This window comes from Oryctolagus cuniculus, chromosome 4, assembly GCF_051225735.1.
Source record: "Oryctolagus cuniculus isolate XC-2025 breed Fujian yellow rabbit chromosome 4, ASM5122573v1, whole genome shotgun sequence".
NCBI lineage: Eukaryota > Metazoa > Chordata > Mammalia > Lagomorpha > Leporidae > Oryctolagus > Oryctolagus cuniculus.
Window position 1 is genome coordinate 134203006 of NC_142870.1, and position 24753 is coordinate 134227758.

Consider the following 24753-nt stretch of genomic DNA (forward strand, 5'->3'; position numbering starts at 1 on the left):
TTCTAATTTTCCTGGAAAAGTTGTGTTAACTTTTGGAATATGAGCATTCTCATACAGCAACAACTGCTGGAAGTACAGCATTCTCTCTCCAGTTCGCACTCACCCTCACCTTTCCTCAGTGATTTCTAATTGTAGGTTGCTTTGCTTCTGCTCCTTCCTTAACTCCTACAGGCAACTGAGTTTTCAGCTCTCCTTCTAAATCTAGCTCTCAGCACTGAAGCAACAAAAGTGAATCGGCGGGGCCGGCACCGCGGCTCACTAGGCTAATCCTCCGCCTTGCAGCGCCGGCACACCGGGTTCTAGCCCTGGTCAGGGCGCCGGATTCTGTCCCGGTTGCCCCTCTTCCAGGCCAGCTCTCTGCTGTGGCCAGGGAGTGCAGAGGAGGATGGCCCAAGCACTTGGGCCCTGCACCCCATGGGAGACCAGGAGAAGCCCCTGGCTCCTGCCTTCGGATCAGCGCGGTGCGCCGGTCGCAGCGGCCATTGGAGGGTGAACCAACGGCAAAGGAAGACCTTTCCCTCTCTCTCTCTCTCTCACTGTCCACTCTGCCTGTCAAAAAAAAAAAAAAAAAGTGAATTGGCTGCAGAAGCCATCATTTCAATAGAAATAGAAATCAGCAAGACTACACAGTTAATATGGAAATTTCTTTTTGTAACACTTTATTGAAATATACTACACATACCATGAAATGCATATAAGTGTACAGATAAACGGCCAGCACCCTAATTAAGAAAAAAAATTACTAATACCTCAAGAGTCCTCTCCAATCCCCCCATTTTTTTCTTAATGTGGGAAACAAGAGTATATTGTCATTAGCATGGTCTGATTTAGTGAAGCAATATTTTAACTATATACCAAATGATTGACATTCACACAATTTTTTTTTAACTTTTATTTAATGAATATAAATTTCCAAAGTACAACTTATGGATTACAATGGCTTCCCCCCCATAACGTCCCTCCCACCCGCAACCCTCCCCTTTCCCACTCCCTCTCCCCTTCCATTCACATCAAGATTCATTTTCGATTATCTTAATATACAGAAGATCAGTTTAGTATACATTAAGTATGGATTTCAACAGTTTGCCCCACACAAACATAAAGTGAAAAATAATAGATGATTTTTTAAATGATGATGAAATCAGATCAGACCTATTGTCATGTTTAATCCCAGTGAGAGTCAAGTTGGGAATTGATAATTTCTTCTTTTTTTTTTTTTTAACAGAAGATCAGTTTAGTATACATTAAGTAAAGATTTCAACAGTTTGCACCCCCATAGAAACACAAAGCGAAATATACTGTTTGAGTACTCATTATAGCATGAAGTCTCAAAATACAGCACATTAAGGACAGAGATCCTATATGAGGAGTAAGTGCACAGTGACTCCTGTTGTTGACTTTACAAATTGACACTCCTGTTTATGGCATCAGTAATCTCCCTATGCACCAGTCATGAGTTTCCAAGGCTATGGAAGCCTTTTGAGTTCACCGACTCTTATCTTGTTTAGACAAGGTCATATTCAAAGTGGAAGTTCTCTCCTCCCTTCAGAGAAAGGTACCTCCTTCTTTGAAGACCTGTTCTTTCCACTGGGATCTCACTCACAGAGATCTTTCATTTAGGGTTTTTGTTTTTGTTTTTTGTTTTTTTGTTTTTTTGCCAGAGTGTCTTGGCTTTCCATGCCTGAAATACTCTCATGGGCTTTTCAGCCAGATCCGAATGCCTTTAGGGCTGATTCTGAGGCCAGAGTGCTGTTTAGGAAGGACATCCACCATTCTATGAGTCTGCTGAGTATCTCGCTTCCCATGTTGGATCACTCTCCCCTTTATTTATTCTATCAGTTAGTATTAGCAGGTACTAGATTTGTTTATGTGCTCCCTTTGACTCTTAGTCCTTTCATTATGATCAATTGTGAACTGAAATTGATCACTTGGACTGGTGAGATGGCATTGGTACATGCCACCTTGATGGGATTAAATTGGAGTCCCCTGGTATGTTTCTAACTCTACCATTTGGGGCAAGTCAGCTTGAGCATGTCCCAAATTGTACATCTCTTCCCTCTCTTATTCCTACTCTTATGTTTAACAGGGATCACCATTCACACAATTTTTATACTCTTTCTATATATTAACTACCACAAATAAGAGAAGAAAACATGTAATAAGAGAAAACATGTAATATTTGTTCTTTTGAGTCTGTCTTATTTCATTTAGTTTAATGGTCTCCAGTTGCATCCATTTTGTTCCAAATGTCAGCCTTTCATTCTTTTTTAATGGCTGAGTAATATTTCATCATGTATATATACCACATTTTCTCTTTCCAGTCATCAGTTGATGGACTTCTAAATAGACTCCACATCTTAGGTAATGTGAATTGATCTACTATAAATATTGGCGTACAGGTAACTCTTTAATATGCTGATTTCACTTTCCTTGGATATACTCTTGGGAGTGAGAAATTTGATGGTTTCAGGTCTTAAGTTTAAATACTTGATCCATTGTGAATTGATTTTTGTATAGGGTATAAGGTGGAGTCTTGCTTCAAACTTCTACTTGTGGAAATCCAATTTTCCACCATTTGTTCAAGAGACCATTTGTTCTCCAGGGAATGATTTTAGCTTTTCAAAGATTAGTTGGTTGTGAACGCCTGGATTAATGTCTGAGGTTTCTATTCTAGTCCATTGAGCTACATGTCTACTTTTGTGCCAGTGTTAGGCTGTTTTGATTATAACAGTCCTGTAGTGTGTCTTGAAATTTGGTATTGTGATGCCTCCAGCTTTGTTTATATTGCTTAAGATGCTATTGGAGTCTTTTGTGTTGCCATATGAATTTCAGGATCATTTTTTCTAGATCTGAGAAGGATGTCCTTGATATTTTGATTGGGATCACATTGAATTTGTAAATTGTTTTGGGTAGTATAGACATTTTGATGATATTGTTATTTCCAATCTGTAAACTTAGAATATTTGCCATTTTTGGTGCCTTCTATTTCTTCCATTAATGTTCTGTAATTTTCATTGTAGAGATCTTTCAAATACTTGGCTAAATTTATCTCAAGATATTTGAGTATTTTTGTAGTTATTGTGAATGGGACTGATATGATAAGTTCTCTTTCAGCCAAAGAACTATTGATGTGCAACAATTCTATTGATTTATGTGTGTTGATCCTGGAACTTTGCCCAATCCCCTTATAAGTTCTTTTTTTGTTCCCCCTATATAAAGGAGCGTGTCACCTGCAAACAGGAACATTTTGACTTCCTCCTTTCCAATGTGTATCCAAGTGTAAACCTTAGACATGCCACCAACCCCCTGAGGCACATTTGCAGGAATAAAGCCCTTAATTAAAAAAAAAATACCATCCAGTGGAAATTTCTGGTTTTTTTTTTTTTGTTTTTTTTTTTGTTTGTTTGTTTGTTTTTTTTTTTTTTTTTTTTTGACAGGCAGAGTGGACAGTGAGAGAGAGAGAGAGAGAAAAAGGTCTTCCTTTGCCGTTGGTTCACCCTCCAATGGCTGCCGCGGCCTGCGTGCTGCGGCCGGCGCACTGCGCTGATCCGATGTCAGGAGCCAGGTGCTTATCCTGGTCTCCCATGGGGTGCAGGGCCCAAGTACTTGGGCCATCCTCCACTGCACTCCCTGGCCACAGCAGAGAGCTGGCCCATCCAGTGGAAATTTCTAAAGATTTGTAGGGGACATAGTACTACAACTCTTTAAGTAGACCCCCAAAAAGATGTTCATTCTATTCAGAAAGTTCCGTCTTAATTTTTATTTCATAATTTGCAAGGTAATTTAGCCTAAATTTACATGAGTATAATTCCCAGAAATACTGTATATTCTCACTGATCTGTGGTAACTATAAGAGTATCTAAAAGGTCATCTATGGGGGGGGGGGGAGCCATTGTAATCCATAAGCTGTACTTTGGAAATTTATATTCATTAAATAAAAGTTAAAAAAATTTAAAAAAAGAAATGAAATTGACACTGAGATGTGATGTCTTTGAAAAGCCCTTGTCTTGACCATTAAAGAACAGTTTTTTTTTTTCCATACTATTTGTTGAACTCTTCACTTAGAGTTATCTTGTGTGTATAAAGTCAATTGAAAATATATCTTAATAAAAAAAAATAAGAATGAGAAAACGAGAGGGAATGGGAAGAATGGTGGGAGTTCGGATGGGAGGGCAGGTAAGGAGGGAAGAATCACTATGTTCCTAAAGTTATATTTATGAAAAGAATGAAGTTTGTATACCTTAAGTAAAAGGTTTCTGGGGGGCCGGGGCTGTGGCGCAGCAGGTTAACACCCTGGCCTGAACCGCCAGCATCCCATATGGGCGCTGGTTCGAGACCCGGCTGTTCCACTTCCAATCCAGCTCTCTGCTATGGCCTTGAAAAGTAGTAGAAGATGGCCCAAGTCCTTGGGCCCCTGCACCTGTGTGGGAGACCTGGAAGAAGCTCCTGGCTTCTGGCTCCAGCCATTGTGGCCAATTGGGGAGTGAACCATGGGATGGAAGACCTCTCTGTCTCTCTCTGCGTCTCCTCTCTCTATGTAACTCTGACTTTCAAATAAATAAATAAATCTTATTTAAAAAAAGGTTTCTGGGTAAAAAAAAAAAACCTATGCATGGATTTCAAAATTATTTTGCACCAAAATACACCTATCTTTTAATTCAATTTTCAACTTATCTTTTAAACTATCCTCATTTTAAGTGTATCACTAAAGCTTCTATATTAAGAGACAAAAGAGATTTGATGGTAGGCAGATGTTAGGAGGCTATAGCAATGATTTGGGTAAGGGATCATAGAGAGTTGGACAAAGAAGTAGCAGAAAAGGCGATACATTTCTGGACTGATTCTAAGCTAGAGTCAGCAGAGATTTCTTATGGATTAGATTTGGGATTTGAGAGAAAGAAAGAAAAGAGGATTGGCGTCAAAGTTTTGACTGAATAATTAGATGAATGGAATTTTCTTTGACTAAGATATGGATCATTGTGAAAGGGCAAGCATTATGTGTGTGTGTGTGTGTTGTGAGGAATTGGAAATTTGGTCTTTGTTTCAGAAATGTTGGTTATAGATATCTTTAGATATCTGTGTAAAGTGATTGAAAAGGATTTGTAAACCATCAGCACAGTGATAAAATTTAAAGACTTGAAGCTGAATAAGACCTGCAAAGTGAATACTGAGATAGAAGACAGAGGTATAAGAAGCTCCAACATTTAGAGATAATAGAGATACAGAAGAACTAAAAATAAGACTAAGGGGCTGATGCTGTAGTGGTAAAGCAGCCTCCTGCAGTGCCAACATTTCATATGGGCGCCAGTTCAAGCTATGGCTGCTCCACTTCTGATCTAGCTCTCTGCTATGGCCTAGGAAAACAGTAAAAGATGACTCAAGTGCGTGGACCCCACACCCGTTTGAGAGACCTGGAAGAAGCTCCTGGCTCCTGACTCTGGATCAACCCAGCTCCGGCCATTGTGGCCATTTGGGGGTGAACCAGTGGATGGAAGATCTCTCTCTCTCCCTCTGCCTCTGCCTCTCTGTAACTTCACCTTTCAAATAAAGAAATAAATCCTTAAAAAAATTGAGACTAAGAAACAGTGAGTCTAGACAGTACAAATCTAAGAGAGTGGGATTTCAGGAAGCCAAGTGAAGAAAATGTTTCAAGACGGGAAATTCTATATTCTGTTTCCTGTCTGTGCTCTGTCCTTTCAATAAACATCCTTTCACTTGAACTATTTAAAATAGGGCCGGCACCATGGCTCACTTGGCTGATCCTCCGCCTGCGGCGCCAGTACCCCGGGTTCTAATCCCGGTTAGGGCACCAGATTCTGTCCCGGTTGCTCCTCTTCCAGTCCAACTCTCTGCTGTGGCCCGGGAACGCAGTAGAGGATGGCCCAGGTTCTTGGGCCCTGCACCCACATGGGAGACCAGGTGGGGAGGAACCTGGCTCCTGGCTTCAGATCGGCACAGTGCACCAGCCGTAGTGGCCATTTGTGGGGGTAAACCAGCAGAGGGAGGACCTTTCTCTGTCTCTCTCTCTCTCTCACTAACTCTGCCTGTCAAAAAAAAAAAAAAAATAGAATTCCATTCCTTATAGTAGAAGAATCTTGACTTAAATGGTCAATTTCCCAACATTTAAAAAATATTGCAAAGTACCAGAAATGTACCCAATGCTGAATCCATATTTTTAATAAAAAAGTTGAACAAGCTGGATTCTTAACTTTGCAGAATTGTTCAATCTCATACAATTGTTCACATTCTCATTATTTAAGGTACATTGCTATTAAAACTATTATTTTTAATGTTTATTTTACTTGAAAGGCAGAGTAACAAAAACAGAGATTGGGGGTGAGGAGAGATATCTTCCATTCTCTGGTTTACCACCCAAATGCATACAATAGCCAGAGCTGAGCAAGGATGAAGTCTGGAACTCAGAAGTCCATTCAGTTCTCCCACATGGGTGGCAGAGGCCCAAGCATGTGAGCTATCAACCACTGCATCCCAGGATGCATTAGCAGGAAGCTGGTCCTGAAGCGAAGCAGCCAGGACTTGAACCAGTTCTTTGACATGGGCTGTGGGTGTCCCAAGTGGCAACTTAAGGTGCTACACTGTACCAGCCCCTGAAACTATTCTTTCTGAAGTAAAAACTCCTTAATTCTGCCATACACTTCCAACAATTAAAACAGCTGTTTTCGGCTTCAATACCTCAGAGCCTTGGTGTAGAGAGCTGAATGTCATTTTTTAGTTACTAATAATAATAGAGTAGCTGAATTTATTATTTCTCCTTTTTCTAAATTCAGACAGGTACAGTTCCATGCTTTCTATATGCATTCATGAGTGGAAGGGAAAAAAGGGGGAGTTTACAGCTGGCTCCACACCATTACACATTATCCCAACTGAGTTACTATGTCTCAAACTAATCTGTAATACTCAAAGAGAGTGTGTGACACAGTGTGATTCTCATACTCCCACCTTCCTGTTACACAGATCACTTACTTAGAAAGGCATTTTCTGGCCACTCAAGGTAGTGAACCAACCAAAGAATGTTTATTGTGTTGTTCTGTCTCTTATTAATTCACTTTTTTGGGGGTCTTTCTTTCCACTAGAACAAAAGTTCTACAGATCCTAGATCTCCAGGTCTCTGTTTTGTTAGTCATCTTTTCCACAGCACCTTCAAATATGTTTCATCTTGCCAAAATAGACTCTGAGCAAATATTTGTAAAAAGGAATGAATGAATACTTTTGTTAATATATCAAGCTATTTCCCACTCAAGGGCCTTGATATTTCTCTTCCCTGCCTGGAATCCCCTACTCCTTTCTCTTCTCATGACTGTATCCTTCACATCATTGAGGTCTTAGCTCGAATGCCCTCTCCTCATTGCCAGTACTGATTTCATTAGCATCTCTGCCTCAATGCGTGCCTATCTCCACACCTGATGTTAGTTTAAGTATAGCACTTATGATCATCTGGAGTTATATTTTATGTGTGTTATATGTATTCTTTCCACATTAATTGCTGTTACTATCTCCTAGAATGTAAACTCCACAAGAAACTTTGACTTACTTATTCCTGTATCTCCAGCTCCTAGAAGAAGTCCTGGTACATAGAAGGTATTAAAAAGTGTTTGTTGAAAAAGTGAATTAACAAGTGAAAATTGCAGTTCTAAAATATATACTCAGAGGCCTTCTTTGTGGTGTAGTGGGTTAAGTCATTGCTTACAACTCTAGCATCCAATGTGGGAGCCAGTTCAAATCCCGGTTGCTCCACTTCTATCCAGCCCTTAGGAAAGGTGCAGAAGATGGCCCACATCTTTGGGTCCCTGCATTCTGTGGAAGATCCATTTAAAGCTCCTGGCTCCTGGCTTTGGTCTGCCCCAGCAGTGGCCATTCTGGCCATCTGGGGAGTAAACCAGCAGAAAGTAAACCAGCAGATGGAAAATCTCCATGTGTCTCTCCTGCTCTCTCTATAACTCTGACTTTCAAAAATATTTAAATGTATTTTCTAAAAATTTTTAAAAATATGTATATCACACATGGCATGATTGTTCTTTAGTATTAATATACAAACACATAACAAAATTGCTCTGTGTGCAAGCAACAAATAAAACTTCACACATGAGGCTAGCACTGTAGCTTAGCGGGTTAACGCCCTGGCCTGAAGCGCTGGCATCCCATGTGGGCACCAAACCAATAGATGAAAAATTTCCCTCTCTCTCTCTCTCTCTCTCTCTCTCTCTGTGTGTGTGTGTGTGTGTGTGTGTGTGTTTCTATTTCTCTGTAACTCTGACTTTCAAATAAATAAATCTTAGAGAAACAAACATGGATCAAGAGTGCCAGATTAGCGACAGGTGCAGCACAGCAGTTAAACCATGACTAATGATGCCCAGATCCTATTTCAGAATGCCTGATTTAAGTCCCAGCTCCACTACTTCCAACTCAACACTTTGCTAATGTGCACCCTAGGAGGCAACATATGATGACCCAGGTACTTGATTCCCTGCGACACATGTTGGAGACCCAAATGGAGTTCCTGGATCCTGGCTGCAACCTGCCCTAGCCTTAGCCTTTGGAGGATGAACCAGTGGATAGACTCTCCCACCCCTATCTCTCTCCCTCCCTCCCTCCCACCCTTGCCCCCACCTCCCTCCTCCCTCTCTGTCACTTAGCTTTTCAAATAAAAATAAAATATTTTTAAAACTGTTTGCCAAATTATATTTCTAGGTGTATGTAGAAACCTGTGTACACATGATTTACGATCAATAGCCGTTCAACTTTCACTACCCTTGCTGGTTGGTTTCTAAGAGAAATATTTTCTATCTTTTTTTTTAAGATTTAGTTATTTATTTGAAAGTCAGAGTTACACAGAGAGAGGAGAGGCAGAGAGAGACAGAGAGGTCTTCCATCCCATGGTTCACTCCCCAATTGGCCGAAACGGCTGGAGCTGCGCCGATCCGAAGCCAGGAGCCAGGAGCTTCTTCCAGGTCTCCCACATGGGTGCAGGGGCCCAAGGACTTGGGCCATCCTCTACTGCTTTCCCAGGCCATAGCAGAGAGCTGGATCAGAAGTGGAGCAGCTGGGTCTCAAACTGGTGCCCATATGGGATGCTGGCGCTTCAGGCCAGGGTGTTAACCCATTGTGCCACATCGCCAACCCCTCTATCTTTTAGATATGGCAAATATGTGCCACTGTCCTATGTATTTGTCTGTGCAAGCAGATACCAAATTTCCAAATCCAAAAATCCCCACCCTTGCCTACATCACTAAACAGGATTAAGTAACACTTCATAACAATTGTCAAATCCAAAAGGGAGAAAAGCCTCCTGAGAGGCAGAAAAACATGGTTACCACCACTAGTCACTGGTTACCCAGGGGCTCCTGGCAGACTGACTGGAATTGTTCAAAATGAAAATATTCTCTACTTAGAGCAACTCTATCTTATCATGCTGTTGTCCTCCCACTCTGCAAACAATCTCAATCTATAGGCATCTTTCAGATCTCTATTATTTTCATCACCTTTTAGAAATCTTTCCTGATTAACTTCACTCAGCCAGAGGACCAACATTTGGTGTAACAGGTAAACCCACCACCTGTGATGCCAGCATCCTATATGCACACCAGTTCATGTCCTGGCAGTTCTACTTCCAATCCAGTTCCCTGTTAATGGCCTGGGAAAAGCAGAAGAAGATGGCTTATGTGTTTGGGCACCTGCCACCCATATGGGAGACCTGGATGAAGCTTCTTGCTTCAATCTGGCCCAGCCCTGGCCATTATGGCCATCGGGGGAGTGAGCCAGTGGATGGAAGCGCTCTGTGTGTATGAATGCATGTATGTGTATATATATTTGTGTGTGTGTGTGTGTGTCTCTCTAGCTCTCTCAAATAATTAAATCTAAAAAAAAAAAAAAAAAAAAAAAAAAAAAAAAAAACTTGACTCCTGGAGCAGCATTGTGGCACAGTGGGTTAAAGCCCTGGCCTGCAGCACTGGCGTCCCACATGAGCACCAGGTCAAATCCCAGCTGCTCCACTTCTGACCCAGCTTCCTGCTAATACTCCTGGGAAAGCAGTAGAAGATGGCCCTAGCCCTTGGGCCCCTGAACCCACGTATGAGACCCAAAAGAACCTCCTGGCTCCTGACTTCAGATTGGTTCAGCTCTGGCCATTGTGGCCATTTGGGGAGTGAACCAGTGGATGGAAGACCTCTCTCTCTTTCTCTCTCTCTCTCTCTCTCTCTCTCTATATATATATATATATCTTTAATTGTCTTTCAATAAATAAATATTAAAAAAAAACTTCATTCAGCAAACTACTCCATAAACCAGGCACTCAACAAGAATTAATGGAGCATTTGTTATACAGCAAACATGCTTTGATACAGAAAAAATATTGATGAAAACAAACATGGTCACTGTCATGAAGCTTACATTCTATAGTATCACATTCACTTTAAACATAGACAAGTACAAAGATGGTAATTAGATGTTTCATAGAAATGAGTACATAGATTCATGGGTACATCAACAGATATGTTGGTTGATACACAAACACATAGTTACTCTGTATTTCCCACAGCACTCGGAATTATATAACTAAAGAACATATTTGGGACATGGATCAGGTCACTTTCCAATTGTTTTCTTGTAACATTATGTGTGCAGGTTATCCTCATTATGTGCTTCCCTTAGCAGAAAATATGTTCTTCATTTTCACTGTACTGTGTTCAGGGGCAAGTTGTATAGTGCTCCCAAATAGACTATGAGCTCATTAACTGACTCTTTGTTAAATAATACATTGCATTTATAAGGTACTTTTTAGCTTTTTAAAATGCACTTTTAGGCATATTATTATTATCAATATCATATATATATATATATATATATTCTTATCCTAATGCTAGATCAAGCAGAAGATTGTGAGCTACAGTAAGAGGAACCGTGGTAACACAAGTAGTATGTTTGAGACAGACAGCCTTGTTTGCTAAAAACCAGTCCCAAGCTTTGCTTTGGCCTTATTCTGAATCTCTAAAAAAGTCCAGACTTTAAAAGGAGCATGCATCAGCAGTTTTTAAGCAAGTGGCAAGAATTTGGTCTTGTGGTTAAGATTCTGGCTAGGAAAACCATTTAGCCCTTCAGAGTACCTGGTTTCAATCCTTGGCCTTGACTCCTAATTGCAGTTCTCTGTTGATGGAAACCCCGTGAAGTGGCAGTGGTGGCTCTAGTAGTTGGGATCTTGCCATCCAAGTGGAAGACCTGGGTTGAGTTCCTCATTCCAGCTCCTGGCTTCAGCCCTCTGGCTGTTGCTGTAGTTTGAAGAGTGAACCAGAGGCCGCGGCTGTGATGCACTGGGTTAAGCCACCATTTGCAGTGCCAGCAACCCATAAGGGTGCCAGTTCAAGTCCTAGCTGCTCCACTTCCAATTCAGTGCCCCGTCATTTAAAAATAGCAAAAGATTTCCCAAGTACTTGGGGCCCCTGCACCTGTGTGGGAGGTCCAGAAGAAGCTAGGCTCTTATCTCTGGCTTCTGTCTGGCCCAACCCTGGCCATTACAGCCATTTGGGGGAGTGAATCAGTTGATAGAAGATCTCCTTTCTCTCTCTCTCTCTCTCTCTCCCCACCCCCCATAACAGACTTTCAAATAAATAAATAAATCTTTAAAAAAAAAGAAAAAAACAAAGAGTGAACCCTGGATGTGCATATCATCTATGTATCTAGCAATTAAATAAATAAAAATTTCAAACAAAAGAAAAATAATAAAGTGTAGCAACAAGCAGAAAAAAGAAATGAAAAATTAGGCCCAGAGAAAATCTCCAAAAAAGGGATTTTAGGCACTGATTTTCAAACTGCAGTTTGTTAAAATGAAGATCCCTGATCACCATTCCTAATCCAAATATTCTGATTACTAGATTTTAACTGAAGCCCAGGAAATGAATTATAAATCAACACCTACTATGTGACTCTGATGTAAGTCCTCTGAGAAACTCTGGCCCAGAAAGAGTTTATTTAACTGTCAAGGTGGGACTATGGAAGCTATTCAATGTACACATTCCAAATTCAACATGTTCAGATATAGTTGAGAACTAGGAGTCTATTTAAGCAGGCAGAAAACGGTAATAAAATAGGCCCTAATTTCTGAGTGCTATAAGAAGAAACTCTGCTGTTGGCAGTGTGTGGACCAGAATTTGGTTCTCAGCACAAGAGAACTAGAATACTTCAAATATCCTAATTTTTTGTGGTAGTGTCTCATGTTGGTTCATACTCTAGAAGACTTGTGGGTCCCAGGCAAGGAAACTTGTTCATAGAAGGCACAGAAGGAAAACAAAAACAGAATTCCAACATGTGGGCAGCACCACCACGGTCAAGATGAAGATAATTTTGCCAAATTAGAAGGTTTGTGTGGTGCCTGTGTTGTAGCATAGCAGGTAAAGCCTCCACCTGTGGTGGCATCCCATATTGGTGCTGGTTCCTGTTGTAACTGCTCTACTTCCAATCCAGCTCACTGCAAATGGCCTGGGAAAAGTAATAGAGGGTGACCCAAGTCCTTTGGCCCTGTACCCATGTGGGAGACCAGGATAAAGTTCCTGGCTCCTGTCTTCAGTCTGGCCCAGCTGTGGCCATTGTGGCTATCTGGGAAGTGAACCAGCAGATAGAAGATCTCGATCTCTCTCTCTCTCTCTCTCTGTCCCTCCTCCCCATAACTCTGGCTTTCAAATAAATAAATCTTTTTAAAAAAATGATTTAGGGGCCCGCGCTGTGGCACAGCAGGTTAACGCCCTGTCCTGAAGCGTTAGCATCCCATATGGGTACCAGTTCTAGTCCCGCCTGCTCCTCTTCTGATCCAGCTCTCTGCTATGGCCTGGGAAAGCAGTAGAAGATGGCTCAAGTCCTTGGGCCCCTGCACCCACGCGGAAGACCTGGAGGAGGCTCCTGGCTCCTGGCTTCAGATCAGCCAATTGGGGAGTAGACCATCGGATGGGGGACCTCTCTCTCTCTCTCTCTCTCTCTCTCTGCCTCTCCTCTCTCTGTGTAACTTTGACTTTCAAATAAATAAATATTTAAAAAAAAGGTTCATGTGTTCTCATTCCTAATATCCCATATCTAGCTAGAAGATAGAGAAGGGCAACATAAACTAAAAATAAAAGCCCACCCTGAAAACCCAAGTCTGAAAACTGTGACTTAATCTCAAGTTCCATAATGAATTCTAGTTAAGGAGGTTGTGTTTTCAAAATCAAGCAGGAGCATTTGTGGCACAGAGGGTATTAAGCCACCACTTAAGACACCTACATCCCATGGTTGTTTTTTCTTTTTTAATATTTGTTTTATTTATTTGACAGAGATACTGGGAGAGGTAGAGACAGAGAGAGAGGTCTTCCATCCACTGGTTCACTCCCCAGATGGCCTCAACGGCCAGAGCTGCGCCAATCTGAAGCCAGGAGCCAGAAACTTCTTCCAGGTTTCCCACATGTGTGCAGAGGCCCAAGGACTTGGGCCAGTCTTCCACTGCTATCCTAAGCCATAGCAGAGAGCTGTAGCACATCCCATCTTAAAGTGCTGGTTCCAGTGCCAGCTTTTCTGCTTCCAATTCCAGTTTCCTGCCAATGCAGCCTGGGAGGCAGCAGATGATGGCTCAAATGCTTGGTCTCCTGCTATCCATGCGAGAGACCCAGATGGAGTTCAGGGATCCTGGCTTCAGCCTGGTCCAGTCCTGGTTGTTGCAGGCACTTGGGGAATGAATGAGTGGATGGAAGATTCTCTCTCTTTCTCTCTCTCTCTCTCTGTGCTCTCTGTTGCCCTACCTTTCAAGTAGATGAAAATAAAAAAATTTTAATTTAAAAAAATTTTTAAAATAAAATTACAGCAGTTGGGGCCAGCGCTGTGGCACAGTGGGTTAAAGCCCTGGCCTGAAGCACCAGCATCCCATATGGGTACCAGTTCTAGTCCCGGCTGCTCCTCTTCTGATCCAGCTCTCTGCTATGGCCTGCGATAGCAGTAGAAGATGGCCCAAGTCCTTGGGCCCCTGCACCCATGTGGGAGACCTGGAAGAAGCTCCTGGCTCCTGGTTCCTGGTTTCAGATTGGTGCAGCTGGCCATTGGGCCATTTGGGGAGTGAACGAACAGATGGAAGACCTCTCTCTCTGTCTCTATCTCTCTCTGTAACTTTTTCAAATAAATTAAATAAATCTTAAAAAATACAGCAGTAATTGTCCAAAAATGAAGTGTGAAGAGCAGATATAATATGAGGAGAAACAATGTTACCAGAGTTAACACTGAACTTCCAGAGTCCACATTCCCCATCAGGAAAGTGAACAGCCCAGCATTATACTATAGCAACAATCTCATTTTAAAATCCATCACTATCATTATTTTTGCCACATACCGAGGGAAACTATATCATAGTACATGCCCAAAATAACTGCAGGTTATTTGTGCATACGTATTTACAAGTGGAATGTTAACAACTAGATATTTCTATAGATGTCAAAACAACTAGATGCAAATAGTCAAGTAACTGAAAGTTTAAATTATTAAGTAATTTTTTATTGCAAGGTGTTAAGAATTTAAATCTAATATAAAGGAGTGTCTGGGAAATTATAACTCTTACTTAAAACAGAGGGGATTTATTTAGTTAGTTGAAAGTCAGAGTTACAGAGGAGAGACAGAGAGAGCAATATTTTTCATTTGGTGGTTCACTCTCCAGGTAGCCACAACAGCCAGGGCTGGGTCAGGCAGAGGTCAGTAGCTTCATCTGGGTCTCCCACGTGGGTGGCAGGCTCCAAACATGTGGGTCATCTTCCGTTGTTTTTCCTAAGCCATTATCAGGAAGCTGAATCAGAAGTTGAAGCAGATGAGACAAAAACCGGTGCCTATATGGGATGCCGGTGTCTCATGCAGTGGCTTTACTCATTAGACCACAACACCAGCCCTACAGGGAATACTTTTATACACAATAAAACCAAAACATTATATCATCTCATCCAAAAATAATTCCGCATAAATAAAAGATAAGTACTCTGTCTTTAAAATAGCAACAATACATGGCTTAATATAATTTAATGAGGTAAGAAAACACTTAAATAACAGTGCATGGAGTTGGGCACCTGGCACAGAAGTTAAGATGCTGCTTGGGAAACCCACATCCCAGATTAGAGTGGCTGGCTTGAGTCCTGGCTCCACTTGTGATTCTAGCCTCTTTATAATGCACACCCTGGAAGGCAACAGTACTTGAGTCCCTGCCACTTGTTTTCCCAAATACCTGGGTACCTGCCACCCAAGTTGGAGGCCCATATTGAGTTCCTGGCTCCTGGCTTCAGTCTGGCCCAACACCAACTGTTGTGAGTATTTGGGAGTAAACCAGTGAATGGAAGCCTCTCTCTCTCTCTCTCTCTCTCTCTCTCTCTCTGCCTTTTCAATAAGAAATAAGATTTTCAGTGACAGTACATGAACTTATACTTATTATTGTATTATTAATAATAATAATTAACATGTTGCACTAGGTGGTTTAAATTTGAAATCACAGTTTATAGCTTTTCAAGTACAATAGTTTCTTCCATCCCAGTACAAGTTCATATTATTTTTTTTCCAAAAAAGAAATTCCTAATCATCACATCTAAAACTCAGAAACTTTTGAGTGAATTATTCTGATTCCATTATAACCACTGGACCCTGGGAATTATGAGATTCCCCACTTGAAGCTTCCATTTTCAATGATTATGATGACAATCAGCTGAATTATTCTTTTCCTCTCAAGAGCTACAGTTTCTTGATTCCAGGGGCTGATAAAGACTCTGGTATTGGGAACAGCAGTCTGTTAAAACAATCCTAAATCTCAAACCAGGCAGTGTCTCAGAAAAACACACTATTTGCCTTCAAAAAAAAAAAAATTCCATTTTGTAGCAAACAGTAACTACTCCTTATTTAAATAGTAAGTATTTACATACTGAATAATATGATGTCTAGGATATGATTCAAAAATAATTCCAGAGTAAAAGAGTAAATGGAATTATAATCAAAAGTAGGTTAACCATGAGTTGATACATATTAAATTTAGGTGATAAAGGTTTATTATAATTTTCTCTCTATACTTGTGTATACCCTTAAAATTCTTTGGCATGGACATTTTTAAACAAAGGAAAATAATTACATGTAAATTATGAAACACACACAAAACAAAGTCCTTAAGTATGCTTTCTAAATCCTCCTGCCAGAATCCACTTATGTAAACATCCAGAAAGTACTCATCAGAATGGTTTGACCTGTACCACTCCTCAGTGGTACACATCAACAAGGGAGGGAGAAAAGGAATTTGAATAACATATAAACTGACCAAAAATTTCACTACTTCTTTGATTAGTTATAGGTTAGCTCTACTTAGAGCTCTTTTTTAAAAAAATTATAAAATTTATTTGAAAGCAAAGAGAGATGGGTACCATCTACTGGTTCACTCCCCAAATGCCTGCAATGACCTGGGGCTGGTCCAAGGCAAGGCCAAAACTGGGAGCACCCATTACCACTACTTTTCAGAGTCTCCATAAGCAAGAAGGCAGAATCAGAAACCAAAACTGAGAAGTAAACCCAGGTACCCCAAAGTCAGATGCAGGTATCTCAAAAGGCCTCACAACCACTAGGCTCAATGTCCCTCCCTAATTAAAGTGCTTATTGAACTTGAAAGCAATCAGTTTCAGAGAACATGAATTATTCCTAGGTCTCATAGGGTGATTATTAAATATTGTAGGGAGAATATAAAATTTCCTTAAAAAACATTGCCAGAAAGTCAACTCAGTCTCATGGAAAAGAAAAGCATAGGAATATTTCAGAAGAGATCAAAAACTGATGAAAGATTAGTATGCTGGCATTTTTATGGCAAATACTTTAGAACTGGATAAAAATGAGTAAATGAATCATAATAAAAGCAAAGAAAGGCTTATGTGTAAATGACAAAGGAATCTGTATTTATATTAAATAGGTAATGGAAGAAAAGTCAATTTGCACCATTTTGTAATGTGTAAACATCCTGGTCTTCAAATAATTACCTGGAATTGTCAGAACTTGGTCTTTGTTTGCTCCAACTCACTTCAAACATGAAAAATGAACATTCTGGAAGCTGAAGAGCTCTGACCAGTCCCAGGGCCCAGCAGTCACAGAGCCTGAGCCCCTCCATGGGAGCCCAGGCTAGCTGATTGCAAATGGGCACTCAGATAAAACTGCAACCAAAAGACAAAAGCCTAGAGAAGATTCAGCCAGCAAGCTTGAAACACCATCCTGATATGGTCTTTTGAAAGTTTGTGTTGCCTTAAATTCCAGAGCAAGAGTAAAGCGAAAAATAGGAGGAGCTGAAAAGAAAGAGAAGAGGAAAAGGTATGGAAGAAAGAAAAAAGGAGGACAAGTTTATGATGTTTTGTTCTTATTTTAAAAGAGGAAGTGACATCCAACATCATTCTAAAAAGAATAAAAACTTTTTTATGATTTATTTATTTATCTGAAAGGCAGAGGCAGAAACAGAGTGAGAGGTCTTCCATCCACTGGTTCACTCTCCAAATGGCTGCAATAGCAGGAGCTGAGCCAATCCAAAGCCAGGAGCCAAACACTTCTTCCAGGTCTCCCATGTAGGTACAAGGGCCCAAGGACTTGGACCACCTTCTGATGCTTTCCCGGGCCATTAGCAGGGAGCTGGATCAGAAGTGGAGCAGCCAGGGCTTGAACCAGAGCCCATGTGTGATGCTGGCACTTATAAACATATAAAGGCTCCAAATTTTATCTATGCTTCTCTTATGCCAAATGTCACACTTTAGTTTATGTTGCATCTAACAGTGTTTCTCCCTTCTACTATTTTCCTGAAGGAAAAAAAGCATTTGGAATTTGTTTTTGAAATGCCATAGTTTCTATAACAGTGACCAGACTTGTCTTTAATGTTTGTTGGGATTAATTAAACAATCAATTAATTGATACATTCGAGTGCAGCCAGCTGATAGATAAGCAATAGGCAACAGCATCAGAACCTTCACATTGAATGATAAACTCAGTATATTTAACTGTTCACACAGATCCAGCAATGGGAGTGTGTAGGAAAGTTATTCTGCTTTTCTCCTGTGTTACTTTACATTAGGATTTGTATAGACTTGAGTGAACATAGTGAAAGTATTTTACATATATTTACATATATCCAGAATCTAAAATTCACTCTATCAAACACATATATTAAATGCATGACCTTAAAAAGTGGAATTTAGCAAGCTTCTATAAGTAATTTCTAATCCATTTAAGAAAATGTTTTTTAATTCACATATTCAAAACATTAGAAAAGTATTTTATTTTGTTTTCAAATTAAGAAAGATAGATTTTCTGTAACTCCCTTATGCTTAATATAGGGATTTCTGAAACAAGATTCTCAGGAAAAAAAGAACTTAACAATGAGGTTTAGCAACAGGAATTGCTAGCCAATTGCATTCATAACCATATTAGTGCAGTGGATTACCTTGATTTAATTTTTTCACAAATAAAACTCTATCTTTAAAAGGTTTTATTTTTAAATCAGTAAGTAAGAATCATGCAAAAATCACTGATTTGAGAACTCTATAAAAAATTATAAGGAGTATATTGTCCAGGACGCTGAGGTTCACAAGTTAAACAGCTACAAGCCAAGGATATTAATTGAATTTACCATATCCAAGAGTGAAATTATGACTGAGAAATACCAAAAGTCACATAAGCCCCACAGAACATTGTCTAAACTATACAAATCACTTACTTAAAGACAAACACACAGAATGACCTTGAAATGTGACACTTCAATTCAAATATTGCCTTAAATCTGTAAATATTTATTGATTCATGAACCATGATTATATTAGCTGAATTTTTTAATCTACTGAATATCCCAGGGTTTTTGCAAGCCAGAGTGTTATACATATAGTCTATAATATATCTTAGGCCCATAAATTTTAGCCTGCTATACCAAAAATAGCAGAGCCTTCTGGAAAGATTTATAGCATACAAAAGAAGTAGTAATGACATAAAAACACAGCACTGAAGTTATCGAATGCTGACTAACTGTTCTCCTCAATTTCAGTAATTTTAAGTCCAGTTAGCAAATATTTTTGGACTTGTAATTTAGAAGCTTGAGTGTAATAAACCACAAAAATAGTTAACAATTATAAGAAAAAATTGATCTTGGGCCTTTAACAATTCTTTATTTTTTATCCTAAATGTGCTTTCGTCTTTCTTCTTATGTACAATCATCTCTTTTGTCTAATACTTAAGATAGGCAATTCCTGAAAATTTCTATTGGTGCATGTTTGTGAAATTTTGTACATTTATTAATGTGATCATTTAAACTTTCTAAATTTTTCTTAAATAGATATTTAAATACTACAAATAGATTATACTTTATGGAAGAATGAGCTTCTGTTTTGCTTAAATTTTACAAAAATAATCACTGTATGCCTCTGAAACATCTGTATACATTGTGTTTACTACAGAATGATTGCTTAAATTACTAATTTCAGAATAAAATGATCACCATCATAACTCTGAGTCAAAATCAGTCTACAGCTCTGTAAAAGTTCTGAAGCAAAATTATCATTCAGTCTGTGTTTTCCTGTAAAATTACTTGCTTTTTAAAACACATTTCTGGATATCTACCTCTTACAGAATATAAGAGAGGCTTTTTACTTTGACCCTATGAGTACTGGCAAATACATTTTATATGCATATTTACATTACAAAGTCAATCTTTCAAGAACATCTATCTATTGACAGTATGCAATATGAGCTGTATTTTTTTATAAAAGGGTCTTCCAAACGGGTTTTCCTATTCAGCTCGCTAATTTCAAGGAAATTAGTTATAACAAATAATATTCAAGTCGTTTGAACTGCAGGTGATGATTTCTTCTTACATTTTTTTAAATCTCTTAATTTGGGTATTTTTAAATTTAACTTTGAGGTCAATCCATTTTTTCCCCAGGAAACCACATCACTATCACCTGTGGAATTCCAATCTAAATGGCAGAGTATTTTTTTTTTCTTTGCAGGGAAGAAGCCAAGAGGGAATTCGCCTCACAGTGACCTTGCTCTGTCCTAAGTTTACTTGGCAATGATCTCAGAGACGGATTTTCAAAATATGTTAGCGCTGGAGCCCAGAACCAGTGTAATTTTAAAGTTACCATCGCCAAAAATTCCATTTTCAGCTAGTTATTGTAACTCCTTCCCAAACGAAAGAAAAAAGGAGAGCTACTTCTGATGCTACAAAGGAAAGGTTGCGTTCCTTTGGCCGCGCTGAGCTGTTCACGGATCTCAGCCCCACCGGTGCGCGCACTGGTTGTTTGTTTTACTTTTCACTTAGCAATAGTGACATCAGATCCCGGCTAAGGCTCTGACCAAATGCCCAGGGAGAAGGGGACAAGCTGACCCAGCTTCAGGAAGCAGTGTCCCCTCGGTGAGGAGAGGTGGTGAAGCCCCTCATGGGAAGTTGCGGCGCTGGGGTTCCCACTGGAACACCGACGCTTCCACCAAGAATGCCCCAGACCAGGTAGAAAGTGCTGAGCTCGCACTTGCACCAGAGTGGACGCCAGGGGCAGACCTGGAGGAAGGAGGGTGAGAAGTTGGTACCGGTGCTTTCAGAAACCTACTCGCTGTTTCTCACCGTTACTCCTTTTTCTCCTTCCTCCGCCCTCCCCCAGCCAAAAAAAAAAAAAAAAAAAGAAAACTATATATTAAGAGAGCAGCTGCAGGCTGCAGAGCGTGCGCCTTCTTTGCAACGTTTAGTGCCTGATAATTAACGATGCCCCCGCCGGCGCAGTGGCCGGCGCTCGGCTGCGGGCCGCGGGCAGCCCCTGACGTCAGCGGCCGCTTTGCCTGCGTCAGGCCCAGAGCAGCCCCGGGAGGCCAGGCCCGCCGGATGTGGCAATGCCAGGGCGTGGGGAGTCCAGGGCAGTACCCGAGGGAGCCCCAGAAGGGGCGAAAGGGGTTTTTCCCCAAACCCTCCGTGAGGTGCTGTCGCAGGTAGACGCGCAGCGTTTGTGGCGCCGAGGGACTCGCGGGCACCCCGGCAGGCTGCTACTGGGGCCGGAGGCCCGAAGGCGCGTGCTGGCGCCCTAGGCTAAGAGAGGGTGGCTGGGGATCTCTAGAGAGCGAGAGCTGCAGGGCTAGTCGGTGAGTAGCCAGCGCTGCCTCACTGCCACTGTCATCAGGGTCAGCGTAACGGTGCTTTCCAGAGACTGGAAAAAAAAAAAGGTGGCCCTTAAAAAGAAAGGGGGCCGCTCTTTCTCCCTCCACTGCAACTGTCCTTCGCCTGTGCGCTGAACACCGGACACACCGCAGATGCTGGGGCCAGACCTGGAGATTAACTTGTCCCAGTCTTCCCTCTGCCTCCCGCCTTCCCAACTTTTCTTTCTTTCCCCACTCTCCTCGTCGCCTTAACCCAGAGTTTAAGACCCTCCCGAGCTGGAGAGTTGCAACGATTGTGGAAAGGATTGGTCTTCCAAAGGGACTGTCAGCTCTGCTGTCCGGACAAGGGTGTTTAACCCTGGGATTTGCCCATGTCCCAAGGGGCAGGGGACCCGAGCTTGGGACCACTCTCCCGTCGTGTTTGGGACTGCGTCTACAGAACATAGTCTGGAACAATCCTTGCAGCTCTGGCGGGCCCTGAGCTGTCTGGATTGTACCAACGTGGACTTTTGGAGTGGATCTCTCCCCTAGAGTCTTTATTTTTCACACACACACCCTTTATTTTCAGAATAATAGTTCCTTTCTCATTTCATTTTACACCTTTTCATCCACACAGGGAGGATGCAGGGGTGTGGAGGCAGACATTCTTTCAGCAAATATTCGAGGCCCACAACTTTATTGTAGTTTTCTCCTGGAACAAATTCAAGGCCCAGGATCTACTCCCGCGCGGCACCAGCCAAGCCCGGCGGTGGCAGGCAGCACGCAGGTGTGGAAACCCAACGCTGCCGCTGGGATCCCGTCCCCAGGGCGGCAGCTGAGGGAGCTCGGCAGGGCGAGGACTGCGAGAGCACGGTCAAGCTCCGTCCTCCTGCGGCTTCCCCCCTGAGAGTGCTCGGGAACTCCGGCAGGAGCGAACGTCCTCCCCGCGCCATTTGAGAGCAGTTAGGAGGCTCTATTATTGGGCCAGAGAGCAAGAAAGCATTTTCCGTGGGTGGGTTTTTCAAACTTAGAGCGCTCACGGCGACTTAAAAGGACACTTTTTCGGAGTCAGCCTTGCCCTGCAAGCAAGTGGGCCCCCAGCGAGATCGCCAACTCCAGCCTCCTCTGGGAGGCTGGGGCTCTGCAGGATCAACCGCGGCGCCCCAGACCCGCCGGGGACTTTGTGGGCAGCCCTCGCCTTCCCTTTCTAGGATCCAGAGTCTAGGGACCAGTCGAACCGAATTAAATCGAGACGCTTCAACTTTTGAAAGGCTTTAAAACCTGTGACTGTTCCCTCCGCGTGTGCCCCCAGTGCCCAGAGGACATAAACTCCCACACTCTGGTACCTCCAGCTAGTAACAGCAAAGAAATGTACACAAACAGGAATGTCAAGAGAGTATCGCCATAACTGTGACGCTGCCTTCACAGCCTAGCCTGGTGTTAGGATTTCTCAGGATTGCATTCATTAGGAGATGATTAGCCTTATTTATAAGCATTGCCTCAAAGTGGCGGCCTGGCTTTCAGGAATTATTAAAAGGTTTTTTGTTTTGTTTCTTTCCTTTTTTAAGAGCTAGGAATGTGCCTCTTACCCGGTGTCCCTCGCTGCCCTTTTGAGGCAGCGAGCGGCCCTCCTGACACTTGGTTAAGCTTCAGGACTTAGAAAGATCATTTCCTCCAACACTAATTTGAGCGAAATCTGGATTCAGAGTGTGGGTTTACACGCCCAGCTCGAATGTCTAATGTATCAAATCCTCGTTAACGAACGGCCCGCTCCGTGGCCGTGTCAGCCAAAGGTCAGCGCGGTGCAACAGGGCAGAGGGGTTCAAAAGCCGTCTTCCAGCCCCCCTGCCCCCTCCCCGCCAAAAATCCATCTTTCACCTTTCAATAACAGAGCACACGAAGCTCCAACGAGAAATGCCAAGGCTGTTTTTCTTTCTCTTTTTTCTCCACACTTGGTGACATGTAAACGCTGCATCTAAGACAATTACTGAAATTTTAAGTTTTTTTTCCCCCAGTGGGAAAAGAGTGAAGTTAGCGGACAAGGTAATTGTCAAAATGTCCTCGAGAGGCACGTATATCTGAGAAGCTGTGATGCTTAGAAATCTTAAAATAGTAATAATAATTTCACAGCATCCAAGTGGAAAACAGGGTAAATTCTGTTGTTGGAGACCTTGGTGATTAGAACTGCTTAGGGGAAGGGGCAATTCCCCTCCCCCGCTGCCTCCCCCTCTTTAGGAAGCAGCCGAGAGCGTAAAAGGACAGCTCTGGTGTCCACAGGGCCCAGGAGGACCCCAGGAGAGCGGAGCTAGACTGTGTCCGCGCCCGCCTCGCCGCGCAGCGCCCCCGACACTTGGGAGGTGCTGGGCGTTCAGCCACCCCAGCGGCCGAGGCCGAATGGGCGCGGCGGCCCCCGGGGCAGCTCAACTTCTCGGAGCGCGCCTGAGGCCACGCGCGCGCACGCCGTTGCGGGCCGCGCGGCCACTGCGAAGGTGGCGGGGCGGGGTAGGGGAAGAACGCGACTTACCAGATCTGGGGTCTAGATTTCGAACAAGGTTGGCAGCTGAGAGAAGCTGGGCCGACAGAATCAGTACTACCGAAGCCGGGCACCTGGGGCTGGGGCGAAGGCGCTAACGGGCGGAAAGAAAGCGCCCGAGCAGTTTGGGGTTCCCCCTTCTCTAGGCTCCGGCCCGCGCTCCCCGCCGCAGTCTGCTCCACAGGCTAAGCTTGGCCTGGCCCAGGGAGGCCCCTGAAGCCGCTTCGCCGCTACCGAGCCGGAGCCTCCCGGGTCTCCCGGGCTCTGGCGCCAACCTCGGAGACGCCGGGGGCGGGGAAGGGGCGTCCCCACCCTCCAGCCCGGGCGAGGGTAACCGCGTTGCGGGCACCGACGCCGGCAGCCAAGCTGAGCCTCCGGGCCAGTCGGCGGCGCCGGGCCGCGGGGCTTGCAAGACCCCAACCCGCTGCCGCTCCCGCCCCCGCCCCTCCCTTTTCTCAAGCACCTCGCCAAATGAAAAGGGTTCTTTGGGCCTTGGCCTTTAGGGGGAAAACGCAGGAACCCACGCTGGGCTGGAGCTTTCTGCTCCGGGCGAGCCCACACAAGTTTCATCGTTTAGCTGGAGTCGAGGGTCTAGCTCGCCCGCTCACCACCACCACCTCCAGATTCAAACACGAAAGTCCCCACATCGCCAAAGAGTTTCTCTGGGGTGACCCCGGGGCGGGGCTCAGAGGAGGCAGGAGTTCTGCTCCCCGACCCGACACTGGGCCCTCTGGCCTCTGGGACTCCTACAGAACTGGGACCCTTGTGCCCCAGCCACTTTCCTCACGGTCGCCGCGAGTAGGGGGCGTGCGGCTGGCTTCTCCCAGGCCTGCGCGGGCCTAGCGCTCGGCAGCCGTGGTCTAGGGGCGCTGAGGCGCCGAGAGGCCCAGAGAAAAGGCCCTTCTCCCTCCATCTTTGTGTTATCGAGCTCCCGAGACCGGTCGAGCGAGACTGAGTTTGAACGCCGCGCCTGGGTAGGCAGAAATGATTCCAAAACCCGGCTCCCCTTGTCCTCATGCTCAAAGCTGAAGACTTTGGCGAGCGATGTGGTCGTTGGGTGAAGGGATACTGTGGCCCCAGGATTACAGAAAGGGCACGGC

The 24753-nt window shown here is 43.1% G+C and overlaps 1 long non-coding RNA gene across 7 annotated transcripts in view; it reads right to left on the reverse strand.

The window, feature by feature from the left end:
• Positions 1-24127, reverse strand: part of LOC103350411 (uncharacterized) — a 335035-nt gene extending 310908 nt beyond the window's left edge. For 4 of the 7 annotated variants that reach the window (XR_011388163.2, XR_016232714.1, XR_016232712.1 and 1 more), the window contains exon 1: positions 23645-24127. This is a non-coding gene — a long non-coding RNA (uncharacterized LOC103350411). The remainder of the gene's footprint in view (positions 1-23644) is intronic. The other 3 variants (XR_016232717.1, XR_016232716.1, XR_016232715.1) reach the window with 1 other exon arrangement.
• Between the last annotated feature and the right edge of the window lie 626 nt (positions 24128-24753).